This window comes from Pteropus medius, unplaced genomic scaffold, assembly GCF_902729225.1.
Source record: "Pteropus medius unplaced genomic scaffold, Ma_sr-lr_union100, whole genome shotgun sequence".
In the NCBI taxonomy this organism is placed as follows: Eukaryota; Metazoa; Chordata; class Mammalia; order Chiroptera; family Pteropodidae; genus Pteropus; species Pteropus medius.
Window position 1 is genome coordinate 26,851,482 of NW_024346667.1, and position 14,125 is coordinate 26,865,606.

Sequence of the window (14,125 nt, forward strand, 5' to 3'; positions counted from 1 at the left end):
TATCATGTTTTATTCACTAAAAGTGAGTCACTAAATGCAACCTATATTTAAGCAGAGGGGATTCAACAAGAGCGTGAGTACCAGGAGGCAAGGATTATTAAGGGTCCTTCTTAGAGGCTGCCAGCCACAGTGAATTGTGACATGTGTACTCCATGAAACCATCACCACAATCAAAAGAACTGCCATTTGCATCACCTCCCTCAAACTTTTGTCCTGATCCTTTATAATTCATTCTTCTTTTCATCTCCTTTCCCTGGCGAGCACTGCTGTATTTTTTTGTTTTTCTGTCACCATAGATTAGTTTGGATTTTCTGGAATTTCATTTAAATGGAATTCTTCTTTTTTGAAGGGGTGAGGGGTAGGGTTGGCTTTTTATTCAGCATAATGATTTTGAGATTCATCTATGTTGCTTCAATAGTTTGTTCTTATTATTACTTATTTTATGGATATACCACATCTGTTTATCCATCTACCTGCTGATAAACACACTTTGAGTTGTTTCTAGTTTGTAACTATTATGAATAAAGTTGATATGAACATTCACATATAAGTGATAGTTAATTTTATATGTCAGCTTAGCTGGGCTATAGTGCCCCATTGTTTGGTCAAATGACAGTCTAGGTGTTGCTGTGAAGATAATTTTTTAGATGTGATTAACATGTAAATCAGTAGATTTTAAGTAAAGCAGATTACATTCCATACTGAGGCAGGCCTCATCCAATCAGCTGAAGGCCTTAGGAGCAAAGTCTGAAGTCTGTAGTACAAGAAGGAATTCTCCTCAGAACTGCAGCCTAGAAACTACCTGAGTTTCCAGCCCTTTGCCCTGTGGGAGTCAGAGTCAAGAAATAAACATCGACTGAACAAGAAATTCATCTTACCTAAATTTCCAGCCTGCCATACAGATTTCAGACTTGTCAGCTCCCACAGTTGTATGAGACAGTTCCTTAAAATAAATCTCTTCCTCTGTCTTTCTCTCTCTGCCCCTCTCTCGTTTTGGTACTGCGAGTGGTTCTTACGAAGCAGAATCATAAGGACGAGTTTTCTGAATTGGTTCTCAAGGTTCTAGAATTGCTTCTCTAATCTTATTAGATTTAAAGGCACTAATAAGTTTGCTTCTAAAGAGATGTGATTAACATTTAAATTCATCCACTGGCATGATATGATAATAGAGATATGCAAAAATATCACCATTGGATACTGCTAGTCAAATACTTATAGGAAGTAAGGTCTGGTGACACATATATTGGACACTTATCTTAGTCACCTAGAGCTGCCATTCCAAGATACCACCATAGGCTATGTATCTTAAACAAGAGGAATTCCTTTCTCAGAGTTCTGGGGATTGGAGACAAGATCAGACTGCCAGCAAGGCTGATGTCTGGTGAGAATTTTCTTCTCGGGTTGCAGATGGCTGTCTTCTTGCTGTGTCTTCACATGGTCTTTCCTTGGTACGTGTAGGTGGAGACAGAGAACATGCTCTCTGTTTCTTCATTATCGGAGCACTAATCCCATCAGATCAGGGCCCTGCCTTTGTGACCTCATCTAATCCTAATTATTTCCCAAAGGCCCCATCTCCAAACACCATCATATTAGGGGTTAGAGCTTCAACATATGAATTTTGAGAGATCACAAACATTCAGCCTATAATACTTTAAACATTTTTTTTTATCAAACTAATGAGTAAAATGAGACTGGATGGTTTTCCTAATTATGCTGGACAAAGTCTTAAGGGTCTTAAAAATGTTATTAGGAAGCTTGCCTTTTTATTATTTTCCCCCTCCCCCCTTTTTATTGACTCTTTATTTCTCTCGATTGAGTTCATTATCAGACAGGCTCTTCTCGTGCTGGCAAAGAGAATCCCTGCAGCCAAGGCTCACTCAGTTCTGGCATATGACATCTTTAAAAGAGAAAATGACTATTTGGTACACCTGAAACTAATATAAAATAATATTGAATGTCAACTGTAATTGAAAAATCAAAAAAGTAGGGGCGGGGGAGGAGAAAGGAGATAAGAAATTCAAACTTCTAGGTGTAAAACAAATAAGTTATGGGGATGCGTTGTACGGCACAGGAAACATAATCAATAATATTGTGATAGCATTGTACGGCATCGCGTGGTTGCCGAACTTATCACGGTGACCACGTTCTTAGGTAGGTAAATGTTGAAGATCTATGGTGTACTCCTAAAACTAATACAATATTGTATGTTAGTTATATTTTAATAAAAATCTTTAACAAAAGAAGAAACACAAAATTTAAAAAAATATTTAAAGCAAAATGATATCATGATAAGATTTTATAAAGCTGATTAAATAGACATTTTATTATTTTCTATTAAATTTATTTCAAAATAAATAATACCTATCCAAACAATTATAAAACATGTTCTTGCCAGACATGGACACTGGATTTGCCAATCACTGTGGATATTAGCTTGCTGTAATTAGCCAAGGTAAACTTGCTGGAATACCCATGTGAGATAAATATATATAAAACAATATAAAGAATATCGAGATGAGCATTATTATTTTGAAGACTTACATATCAAAATGATTTCCTGTAATTACTGTCTTTATTCTTTGATTGACGTTTTCTTAATCTTAATGGAGAGAATGAACAAAAATACCTTAGAAATCTAAACGGAGGGAGAGAGAGAGAGAGAGAGAGAGAGAGAGAGAGAGAGAGAGAGAGAAAGTGGCTCTTTCTTGATAATTGACAGACAATGTTCTGGGGATGATTTTGATTGGCCTAGACTGGGTCACATGCGTATCCTAGAGCAGAGAGCTAGGTCAATCTTATCAAGCCATATGGACTTGGGTGGGATCGAAATTCTGTAAAACCATTGTAAGAATTTAACAGAAAAAAGAGAAATTAGATCCACAGCACCTTCTATAACCCCTCCACTCTTTGTTTCCTCCTCCGCTCCACTTACGATTGGTACATGCCTTAGTTAAAGTCAGTATTGCATTAAAATTGTGTTAGTCCTATCTGATTCTCCTTGTGCTTATAAATTCTGCAAGGGCAACTGTTTATTTTCATCTTCCTATCTCCATTGCTTAGCATAGTTCTCAGTTCATAGCAATGCTTAACAAATATTCATATCTATTTAATTTTATTTAGTTAATTGCTCTCTTACTGTGGGCTTAATAGTTCCTGAATACTATGTTTTCTCCCTTCAAGTAAGTCATTCTCAGGTATCTTTTTTGAAAGATAAAGTCTTTTAAAAAATATATAATTATTTATCTCTTACCAAAGACTCTTTTTCCTTTTCCTTTCAAGTTTCTTGAAGTAGTAGTTAAGACTTCCTGCCTTGCTCTTTCTGCCACCCACTGATAAAATCCTAGCTTTTCTCCTCCTTGTCACCAGTTACCTTCTTGTAAAATCCATCAGCCACTTACCGGCCTTGGTCCTTCTTAACCGTACCATCGCACCTGACATTTATTGCCCTTTGGCTCTCATTGGTCTCTGCACATTTGTGATTCACCTCCTTAACCTTTGCTTATTAGCGAAATATTTTGTGTCTTTGTATAATGTACTGGGTACCATAAAGAGTAATGATCTTACCATCAGTAGCTTTGAATTAGTACTTCACTTCTCATTTCCAATAAAATTTATGCCTAGAATATTAGGACACTCTACTAACTGAATTCTGTATCTTCAGATGTCCTTGCCAGTCCATTCAAAACTGTTAAAAATTTAACAGGAGTTAAAGGAGTTAATTGCTCCTTTCCTCGGGAGCCTTCACTGAATCTCTATTGCCTACTAAACAGGATTCAAACTCTACTGGGGAGGGCGTGGCCTCCTTCGCTAGGCCATGCCCGCTTTGACAGTATTATCTCTTTTGCTTTCCTCACAATATCCGGGCTTCCAAGTGACCTTGAATGGCTCCTATATAAACATTTGATTTCTAAATATTGCACTTCTGATTATTCCGTTTATTATAAATGTAATATGCAGTAAGTGTTTTCTTCACATTTCTGCATTTTGAGGCACTTTCAACCAATTCCAACTCTAGTTCTTCCACGATACCTTCCTGGACTTCCCATTTAGAAGTGATTACTCTTGCTTCTAAATGTCAATTTAGCTTATGCTAATCTGTAACTTTAGGAACCTAGAGGACCTACATCTAGAATTTAGTTCTGTTCCCAAGTGGATGAGAGAAACTGCTCAGGATCTGCCAGATCACAGGTTTTCACTCAACAAATATGAGACAAGTGAATAAATAAATAACTGCTGTAAAATCAGCCCTGCAGGAGTATGAAATATTCACCCAAGCATGTGTCCATTGGCTGTTAGAATCCAGCGTAGAACTTTTCCATGTTGTTCTCAGTGTTGTGCCAGAAATAACATGCAGGCCGTCAGCTACCACTGATCAATTCTTGACTGACTTTAACAGACAAGATAAGGAATATCTGTGGTAGGGCAAAACGGGATAAGCAGATCGGCTCCATCTCTCTGAATGTTCGCAAATTCGGCTCCCACGGAAGGAAGGTTATCAAGCGAAGAAAACAATCTTGCCAGGTAACCATCCATTTGGGAGTGCTGGTTATTTAATCATCTGTCCTTTTATCTCTAATAATTAGCTTAGAGTGCAAACAAAATGAATCAAAGTAGTGTGGTTATGTGCTGGCATCACTTCCATCAGTAGGGTTCATTCAAGGACTTCTACCTTAGATGCTAAATTGACTAGAGATTTTAAATGAAAGCTTTAATTAAAAGGGATAATTTGGCAGTAATCAAATTGATGGAGACTTTTAAATAAAATATAACAATAAATCAGAAGCATATTATAGAGGTGTCAGTTTTAAGTCAATCCCTTCCCATTAGGGAATTTATAGTTCTCTAGCTCCCATTATTAATGGAATAAATCCTATTGGCCAAGCCAATATTTCAAAGTTGCTTTTGTGACCTTATCTATTGTTGTTGCCTTCTCTGTGTTTGAGGGTGCTTTTAGACTCCTTTTGAGGTTCATTCAATATTTATTCAATCTCAGTTCCTTTAGCAAGGCCTTGCTGTCTTTGCTGTGACTCCTCATACATTCACGATCCCTTTGTCCTGTACTTTTTATTTCTGCTTGACATTTTTTCTATGGAAGTCTCCCTTTCTCACTGTCCCTTCATGCTCTGTGTCCTGCAATACAATCCAATCTCTGCACAGTTCTTTTCCCCATGGGCAGCCCTCTCCAATCTTTATACTACATACTGTTGTCTTTTCATTTTCTCATCTGCTTTTCAGTTTTAAGCCCATGAATAACTGTCTTTCTGGGCTATTTGTGTATTACTAATACACTTAATTTTTGATGACAGTATTCATATTGAAACATACACACTTTACAAATCACTGTCATTCTTCAGTTTATTCCTAGCTCTCTTCTGGTGAAAGGATTTACTTCTTTTCCCTAAGGAAATCCTGATTTTTTTTTAGAAGCAAGATTAGTATTTGACAGAAGACTGCAGGGATCTTGTGTTCCCAGGAGACAAGCAAACAAGTAAATAAACAACACACATCAAACATTTTCTTAGGTGGCATATAAAATCTCTCCCTTTTCTTTGATTTATAACATTCCAAGGTTGCAACGAAACCATTATAAACATGTACAATAAAAAGATGTGGACCACCTACCTCTGGGGGCTACATGCTTTATTCATTCCCTTTAAACTCTTCACATGGCTTATACCATTCAATGCAATAATATTCAAGTGAGAATGTGACATTAAGTTGTAAGGTTGTAATATCTTAAGTTTATACCCAGTTTTGCTGTGCTTAACATAGGCAATGCTTATTCCTCGATTATGTCTTTACATGCACACAACTTCTTTTGTCTTCAACAAACCATCACCTGTGAAGTTTTATGTTTAAACCCATTAATTCAGAGTTAGTGTGAATCAGGTCAATGGATTTAAAACATGTGGAAAAAATACAGCCCCCTTTCATCAACAGCACAAACTGTTCAGATTCCTCCTAGTCAAACACCATAGGAAACTATTCTAAGGAATGGTGAATAAATGAATAAATGAGTAAATACTAATGTTCACGGAGTAAAGCTGCCAAAACATTTCATTTTAATCATGGGGTAATTTAGAACCTGTTATTTTTTCCTTTTTAAGAAAAATTGTCTATCAAATTCAAATATGCATTGGTTAATGTGAATAAAAGACCATCATGCATTTATATGAAACAAGACATCTTTTTACTAACCATCTCAATTTGGGACTTGAATCCAAATGCAACAAAAGAAAAAAAAATCCTATTAACACATTAGAGATCCTTTAAAGAAAAAAAAATCAGTATTTTACTTTTTTGACAGTTGAATAAAAGGATCCAGACATATTTCAAATGGGGGAAAAAAGGCTTTAATCCCTTTGTGGAATAGGAAGACAGACGTACTATACTGGGAAGACTGCACAGAAGACCAAGAGAGAAACCACGGAATATGTGGCCTCAGTCCCATCAGATCAGAACATAGCAGCAGTTTGTCTATTAATTTCTTTTCTCTCAGCGTGGGTCACCTCCCACAAGCTTTGCAATAATGGGGATTCTAAAACCAGCTTCTGAGCAGTGGTTTCCTTCAGATGTGCTAATTTATTAGAGATGATTTAGAAGGTATAGCTTAGAGGGAGTAATACATTACTTGAACCAGATCGCAAAACAGAATAACGAACCTCCCTTTAGTTAAATAAACAGGATGGCAGTAAATAGATAGGGATGTGACACTGAGAGAAGAGTCACTTTTTGTCGTATGTGGTATGCCACATTGCACTTGCTGTTCATGATACTAAACAAATACATTTTAATAAATATCCTTTTATATGCACATGAAATATAGTAGGCATTTGATTATTTTTTGACTGAAAATAACATTATAATATGTATTTAAAAAATGGTCTAATATCATCAGAAATAGTTTATCTAGCAGTACTTTTGACCTTTAGGGCCAGATGAATCTTTGTTGTGAGGGGCTGTGTCGTGTATTGTAAGGAGTTTAGCAGTATCCTTGTCCTCTAGACTCACTAGACGCCAGCAGCAACTTCCCCTGTTATGACAACCAAAAATGTCTTCGGATATTGCCAAATGTCCCTTGGATGGCATAGCTCCTCTCGTTGAGAACCACTGATGGAAAAGGATGCTACAATTAGCATGACTGAATTTTACCAACATAGCTTTCTGCTCTTTGTATTTTTAATGCTAATTTGTAGTTGGGTAGAAATGTTGGGTTTATTTTCATTTTAACTGTTAGTAAGTTAGTGTGCATAAATTAGTTTCATAGGGCTGCTGTAACAAAATGCTAAAATTGGGTGGCTTAAATAACAGGAATTTATTATTTAACAGTTCTGGAAGTTAGAAGGTTGAAATTAAGGTGTTGGCAGAGTTGGTTTCTTTCGAGGGCTCGGAGGGAGAATCTGCTCCAGGCCTCTCTCTCAGATTCTGGTGGCCTCAAGCGTCCCTTGGCTCATAGATGACATTATCTTCTCTTTTTGTATCCAAATTTCCCCTTTGTATAAGGATGCTAGTCATATTGGACTGGGGCCCACCTTAATGACCTCATTTTTAACTTGATGACTCTGTAAAGACCCTATCTCCTAATTAAGGTCTCATTCTAAGGTATTGGAGTTTAGGACTGCGATATATCTCTTTTGATGGGGGGACACATTTCAAGTCATAACAGTATGATTTCAACCATTGTATATTTAGTCCCAGAAATTAGTCTGACATTTAACCATAAACTGCTTTAACTTCTCTTTAGTTCAAGTGTCTGTCACATCTGCTTCCTGGGGGACAAAAATGATGTGCTGTATTTTGTGTGAGTCTTTACGGCACTCAGAAAAGTGCTTGGCAAGATTTTATTTTAGTGAAGAAAAAATGCTCCTTTCTACAGAAGGGGAGGTGATTTGTCACTTTAGCTCTAATTGATATAGATTCACATCAGTGAACTAATTGTCTAATCTCTTAAACCATCACTGAACTCCTTTTGAGTTTTTATTAATTTTTAGTTTCATTTTAATTTTTAATTGAAAATTTTAAGCACAAATATTTATAAAATGAATGAATAAAACACATTTAGATAGAATGAGATTGCGAATAATGAATAATCTCTTCAATTCTCTGGTCTTCTTCTCCAAAGGCAACAATTGATAATTTCTTGAATATCTTTCCAGAATATTCTTATGTATGGAAAATATGCTTATATTATTTTCTATGTCTTCTGACTTATCCTTTTTAAATTCTAAACATGAACCACAAATAACCCCATCTAATCTTCCCTCCACCTTCTGTAGGCACTAAAATAAAAAATCAAGAAATTGAATGTGGACAGTACATTCTCAAAGATTCAGAATCTCTGATTTGTATAGGTATGAAATAAAAGACATCTATTCAGGATTAGCATTGAACCAAACACTTTACAGGAGAAATCTGAAGGCATTTTTTTTTTTGATCTGCCATCACCCAAAGAGCCACAGACATTAAAGAATGCTAAGAACAGAGAAAGAGCAGTGAGACGGGCTGCAGAAATCCCCCTGAGGTCCAAACAGGCTTGAATGCTGCTAGAGATGGCTGAACACTGTTGCATTCCGGAAGAGCCAAGAACCAGGCCAGCAAGACAGGCTCTTAGAGCCAGCATCATCTCTGGCTCATGAGTCCCTGCAGACCTTGACTGGAATGAGGTGTTTGACAGGGACAGATCCCATGGTGCAGAAAGAGCCTCCAAAACCTAAGCTGAAGAGGAGCAAACTGCCAGAATTCTTAATTCTAACTGAATTGGCACAAACTGCATAAATTGGAAAATACCAAAGAGAAGAAACCTGTAGCGTTTGATTTAAGGTTCAAACATGAACATGATGCCTTTATTTTCAAAGATGAAGTGACTGCTCCAGTATCTACTGAATAGATATACTGAGTTATTTCTCGGTGGTACTTGGTGGATTTGTGCTGATTCAGCCTCTTGCTGTCATGTTCCTGTGCATGTAATAGTAGGCATAGACTGGCAGTTGGCAGAATGAGAATTTGGGTGGGTATCCTGGTGAAGGCTGATTACTGATTGACAGTATACGACTTCACAGTCTAGGGGGACAATGTTAGCTGGCTGCTGTAATTGACTTAGCTAGCACTATCAAAATCACTCATATTTTAGGTTCAAAACACACATACTGTGAAAAGAAAATGTCTTTTAATCTGGTAGGATTTGTGGAAAGGTTTCTTCAATAATTAAAAAAAATTAAACAGAAAAAATACTATATTTTACTTAATACGAAGTTAGCATTGCAATTGGGTCTAGTTCCCTGGCACATTTTTATTAATTTTTGTCTAAATGTGCAGTCATAGACTGAGTAGTTGTGAGCTTTGCTAGCCTGCACTTTTAAAATACTAATGAGGAAGACTATTATTATTTTGCTTTCTTTCGAACACCATAATTTCTCATGCTAAGCCTAAAATTTTACTAAAGTGATTATGATAAGCTATTGATAATTTATGCCTTTAACAGCCTTAAAAGTATTAGACTATTTGGAGGCTTATCTTCTGAATTTTCTCCCCGAAACTTAGCTAGATTTACCAGCATGAAGAATCCTCCATGCTCAAAAGCTTTAAAATGAAAATATTTAGTGCTCATTTATAAGTTATTGAATTTTCTATTTCTTGTAGACTTCCAAAATGGCGTTAGATTTGTGAACAACAATTTCTATAGGCCCCTCACAGACAATTAAACATCCTACTAGGCTTTCAGTGTTGGGAAAATGTCAATTGACAACAATAATTGCTGCATTTGTGATATGCCCAGTCCAATTGTCATCTGTGATAACTTTAAGAAAAATGAATGACTCATGTGTTTATCTGGAAGCAATTCCTGTCTGAACCATTTGGTAGGCAAAATTCTAAGATGGCCTCCAAATTCTAAGACATCCTCCCCTTCTCCCCCATACTGGACAGGTATATGCTTCCTGTATCAACTCTGCTTGATTATGGGTGGGACCTGTGAATATAATGGACCAGTCACTCCCATGATTATGTTACATTATATAAGACTTTGTCTTTGTAGACTGGAGGCAGAGATTCAAAGCAAGAGAAGTGCTGTTCTACTGACCTTGAAGAAGCAAACTGCCATATTATAGGGAGGGCCACATAACAGGAAACTATGGGTAGCCTCCAGGAGCTGAGAAGGGGCCTCAGGTAGCAGGCAGGGAGAAATATGGCATCTCAGACCTGTAACCACAAGGAGCCGAATTCTGCCAACAACCAAGGAGCCTAAAAGAAGATCCTAAATCTCAGATGAAATTACAACCCTGACTGACACTTTACACCTTTGTGAGATTGTAAACAGAGGACCCAGCAAATAAATATGTGCTAGAGTCCTGACTGTTGGAATCTGTGTTAATAAACGTCTTGTTTTAAGCTTCTAAGTTTGCGATTATTTGTTATGCAGTAATGGAAAGTCAATACAAGTATTCTTACCTAGGAATCTATATTCTATCATGGATCCTAAAAGTTGCTCAGGTTACATAGGGACTTTGCAGTACACTATCAGATAGAATATGTTATATTAAATCTTGTTTAAGAAAAATGTTATTGCATAATATACATCATTTTATCTAAAGAAATATGAAGTTAAATATTTAAAGCACAGCAGTATTAGCATGGCTCAGCATTTTGCAAAGCAAGACACTGACAGGCTCCGTTTATTTGAGAGTTCTCTATGTGAAATACTAGGTTTTATTTCTGACTTTGCTATAAGTTTTTTTATTTTTATTTTCTATTTATTTTTTATTTTTAAGCTTTGCAAATTTAATGACCATAAAAAATAGACCGTGACTTCTTCAAAGTTTGCACATTATTTTTAATGGGAAAGGGATAAGTGGAGATTAAGAGAGGAAGACTTCCTGTTGAGAATGAAATAATAGGAAAGATGTATCTGTCACGTAATTCTAAGATGATTATTCTCATTCACCAGGACCTGGGGACTGGCTGGATGCCTGAACTCTGGGGAAGGAGAATGTGTCCTTGAGTTTTTATCCTGCTCTGGCCTGAGCTCTTCGGGATGGGACTAAAGCTGTATAAACACCCGTGCTCAGATGGGGAGGGACCAGTGGAGAATCAGGCAAGTGTTTGTTAAATTCTTGATAAAATACATTACGAGGTATTATCCAACAGTTTCTGTTTTCAAAACATCAGTATTACTTTCATGACTGCAGTGAGTCACCACCACCGAGAGCATATTAATGTGTGCCTAGTCTACAATCTTAGGTAGTTTAACTATCTGTCAAGGCCCCAGCTTTCTTACCTGTGAAGTGTGGGATGATCATGCTTACTTATGTTGCTTCTAGAGATACTAGAGAAAGTAGTAAAGGAGTGAGTGAGTGAGTGAGTTGGTGGGAAAAGAGTGTTGATCTGATAGATGACCAACAGGAAGTTGAAGGAAGCACCTATGATACAAAAGTTCAACTTTGTATTTTGGCTGAGGAAGGCATAAAGAGCTGAATGAAGAGACACATTATTTGTAGGATATGGTGCAAACAGGAAAAATAGAGGTAGATGATCATAGCAGAGTAACTCGTGATGGTAAAGATGTGAGTCAACAAATTGCAGACAGGAAACCGGTTTCCTCCAGGTGACAATGTCTTCATCTGGTGGAAGATAGTGTTGGCAGAAGAGAAGAAGGCTCACTGGAAATTTAAGGAAGGAATCGCTGCAGTCGGTAAATATTTTGGTGACAGGGTCCTTATGTGGTTATTTGTAAGGAAGGAAAGGTGAAGAAGTCTGGGTCACAGCCTAATCATTAGAGAAGTGCTCACTGTTTCAGCAAAAATAAAAGTTATAATGATAAATGGAGATCTGCAAAGAGGACTAGCAATGTGGAAAAAAGGTGCTGTGAAAATTCAAGTTCGAGACTCCAGTGCTGGACCTGTTTTCCAAAGAGAAGATGGAGATAATCTAAGGAGAAAATTAAGAAGATAAATGAAAAGAATTTGGTCAGTGTGTTGAAGGTTGCTTAATTAAGATAGCCAGCTGACTTTCTGAAGAGCAAAGAAAGTGGGTGAAGCTTTCATGAGCGTTAAGAAAGCAGGGCACAGGGGAGTCCAGAGAGCACTTTCCCTGGAGATAGACTGTGTGGCTGACTCTCTACACTTTGCCTTCCTCTACTCCTGGCTGCTTGCCTTTTTGGGAAGCAGATGAGAATGAAAGCCAAATAACTTTGCTAGCGTTAGAAACTCATATAGAGATTTGTTGAAGAGGTTAAATTAATTGTCTAAAATGAGGTTTATGGATAGAATTTATCCATATTAGTATCATTCTCCATTGTCATCAATTATTGGGAATTAGCTGTACTTCTTTTAGTAAGAAAGATTATATGGAAAAACTGGAAACAGTTTAGGTATACAAACCAAATATAGGATAAATGCAATACCCAACTTTAGTCATTCTGTTGACATTTTATTGATGTTTGAACAGGAAATAAAGAAGATTTTCCAAATACAGAATTATTAAAAAGTAGGATAAAAAGTTAAGACACCCCGTGAAGAGTAAGATCATAGAAGTAATTTCAGGCCAGAGCCACTATTTAAGATACTTTGAAACCCAGGACTGATTAAAAAAAGAAGAGTAGAGAAAAGGAAAAAAGAATATATATTGCATGCATCAATTGATGTAAATGGTTATGGGCATATTCCAACTTCCTAAAATGCATTTTGTTTTTGAACAAACTTATTCATTTACTCTCTATTCTATTTCTCTCAGTGTGACCAATTCATTAGTCTTTTTCTGGCTTTACTTATTTCTTTCCCAAGATGTACCTCATGACCAAAATTCCACCATTATGTTACATTAAAGTTTCATGGCCTCCACCTTGCCCAGAGTCAGACCTGGGTCACTCACACAATATGCTTTCCTCTCTCTTTCTGCTCCGTAGAACCTAAGTAGAGAAAGTCCCTAATCTGTGAGATGTTAGTTGACCTAATTCCATACTTTTAAATGGAATCATGGATGCACATTATCTTCTTTTTAATTACTTTTAAAGTTCCCTAGCTCAGTTCTGAGAAAGGCTATTCCAAAAGTTTTCATGTCTCTAAAGTCCTCAGCCCCATCTCCTCAGCCCTAATCTCAGCAGAAGAATTTGTTCCTTAAAGGCGTTATTTATTCACTAAATGAAAGTTAGTTATAAGGTTACAAGAATAATTTCAAAGCTGTCAGAAACTTTGAAGATAATCTTGTCTACCTCCTCAATTTACAGATAAAGAAACTAAGGGTTAGAGGGTAATTCCCCAGATAAAATGAAACACTTTTATTGAGAAATATTATGGCTGCTCCTCCAGTACAGAATTTATAGTACACCATCTTGTACTGACTTAATAATACATTTTCTGTAACATTCCTTAAATTGGGGAAGTGACGATTGTCTGGATTTCTTTCTGTTTCCCAGTTCCACCTCCTAATGCCAAATTGTAATATTATCTCTACCACCTGTGAGTCTGAAGTCTTGTCTCCCAAATTTACTTCTCTGGTAGCTTGCTGTGAGATGATAAAATCGCATTTTAAAATCATGCTCTTGAAAATACTCGCCACTGCCTGACATACTATCATTCTTAAAGAACAAGATTTGAGAGTTGTTTTCAGATATCTGAATGTCAGCTGTTATACAGAAGAAGCTTTGCTCTTATTTGATTCCAAAAAGCAGGATTTGGGTCAATAGGTAAAAGTTATAGGGATGCCCATTTAAGCTTCATATTCAATCAATCAGCAACTATTTTTAGCACCTTCTATACAGCTGGCATTATTATAGGGGATGGGGATACAATGGTAATAAAATAGTGCCTGCTTTCTTGGAGCTTATATTCTGTGCTGTCTCAGATAATCAACTAATAAACAAATGAATCTATAGTATAATGTAAAGTAACAATAAGTATTATGAAGAAAAATAGACAGATAAGAGAATTGAGTGATGGGCAAGCGTCTCTGAGCAAAAGACATTAAAGCAGACACTAGAATGTACTTAAGGAGCAAGCCATGCAAAGGCCTGAAGGAATGTTGTTCTCTCGAGCATTGAGAAGAGCAGGTAAGGTCTTCATTTGGGAATACCAGAAGGTGGCTTCTTTGTGATCTAGTGGGCTCAGAGTCTGAATTACCTGCCAGGGAGTTT

General features: G+C 36.7%; 1 long non-coding RNA gene across 1 annotated transcript in view; it reads left to right on the forward strand.

The window, feature by feature from the left end:
- Nucleotides 1–13,004, forward strand: part of LOC120613478 (uncharacterized) — a 51,468-nt gene extending 38,464 nt beyond the window's left edge. Inside the window, exon 3 of the long non-coding RNA XR_005655715.1 lies at nt 10,943–13,004. This is a non-coding gene — a long non-coding RNA (uncharacterized LOC120613478). The remainder of the gene's footprint in view (nt 1–10,942) is intronic.
- The last annotated feature ends 1,121 nt before the right edge of the window (nt 13,005–14,125 follow it).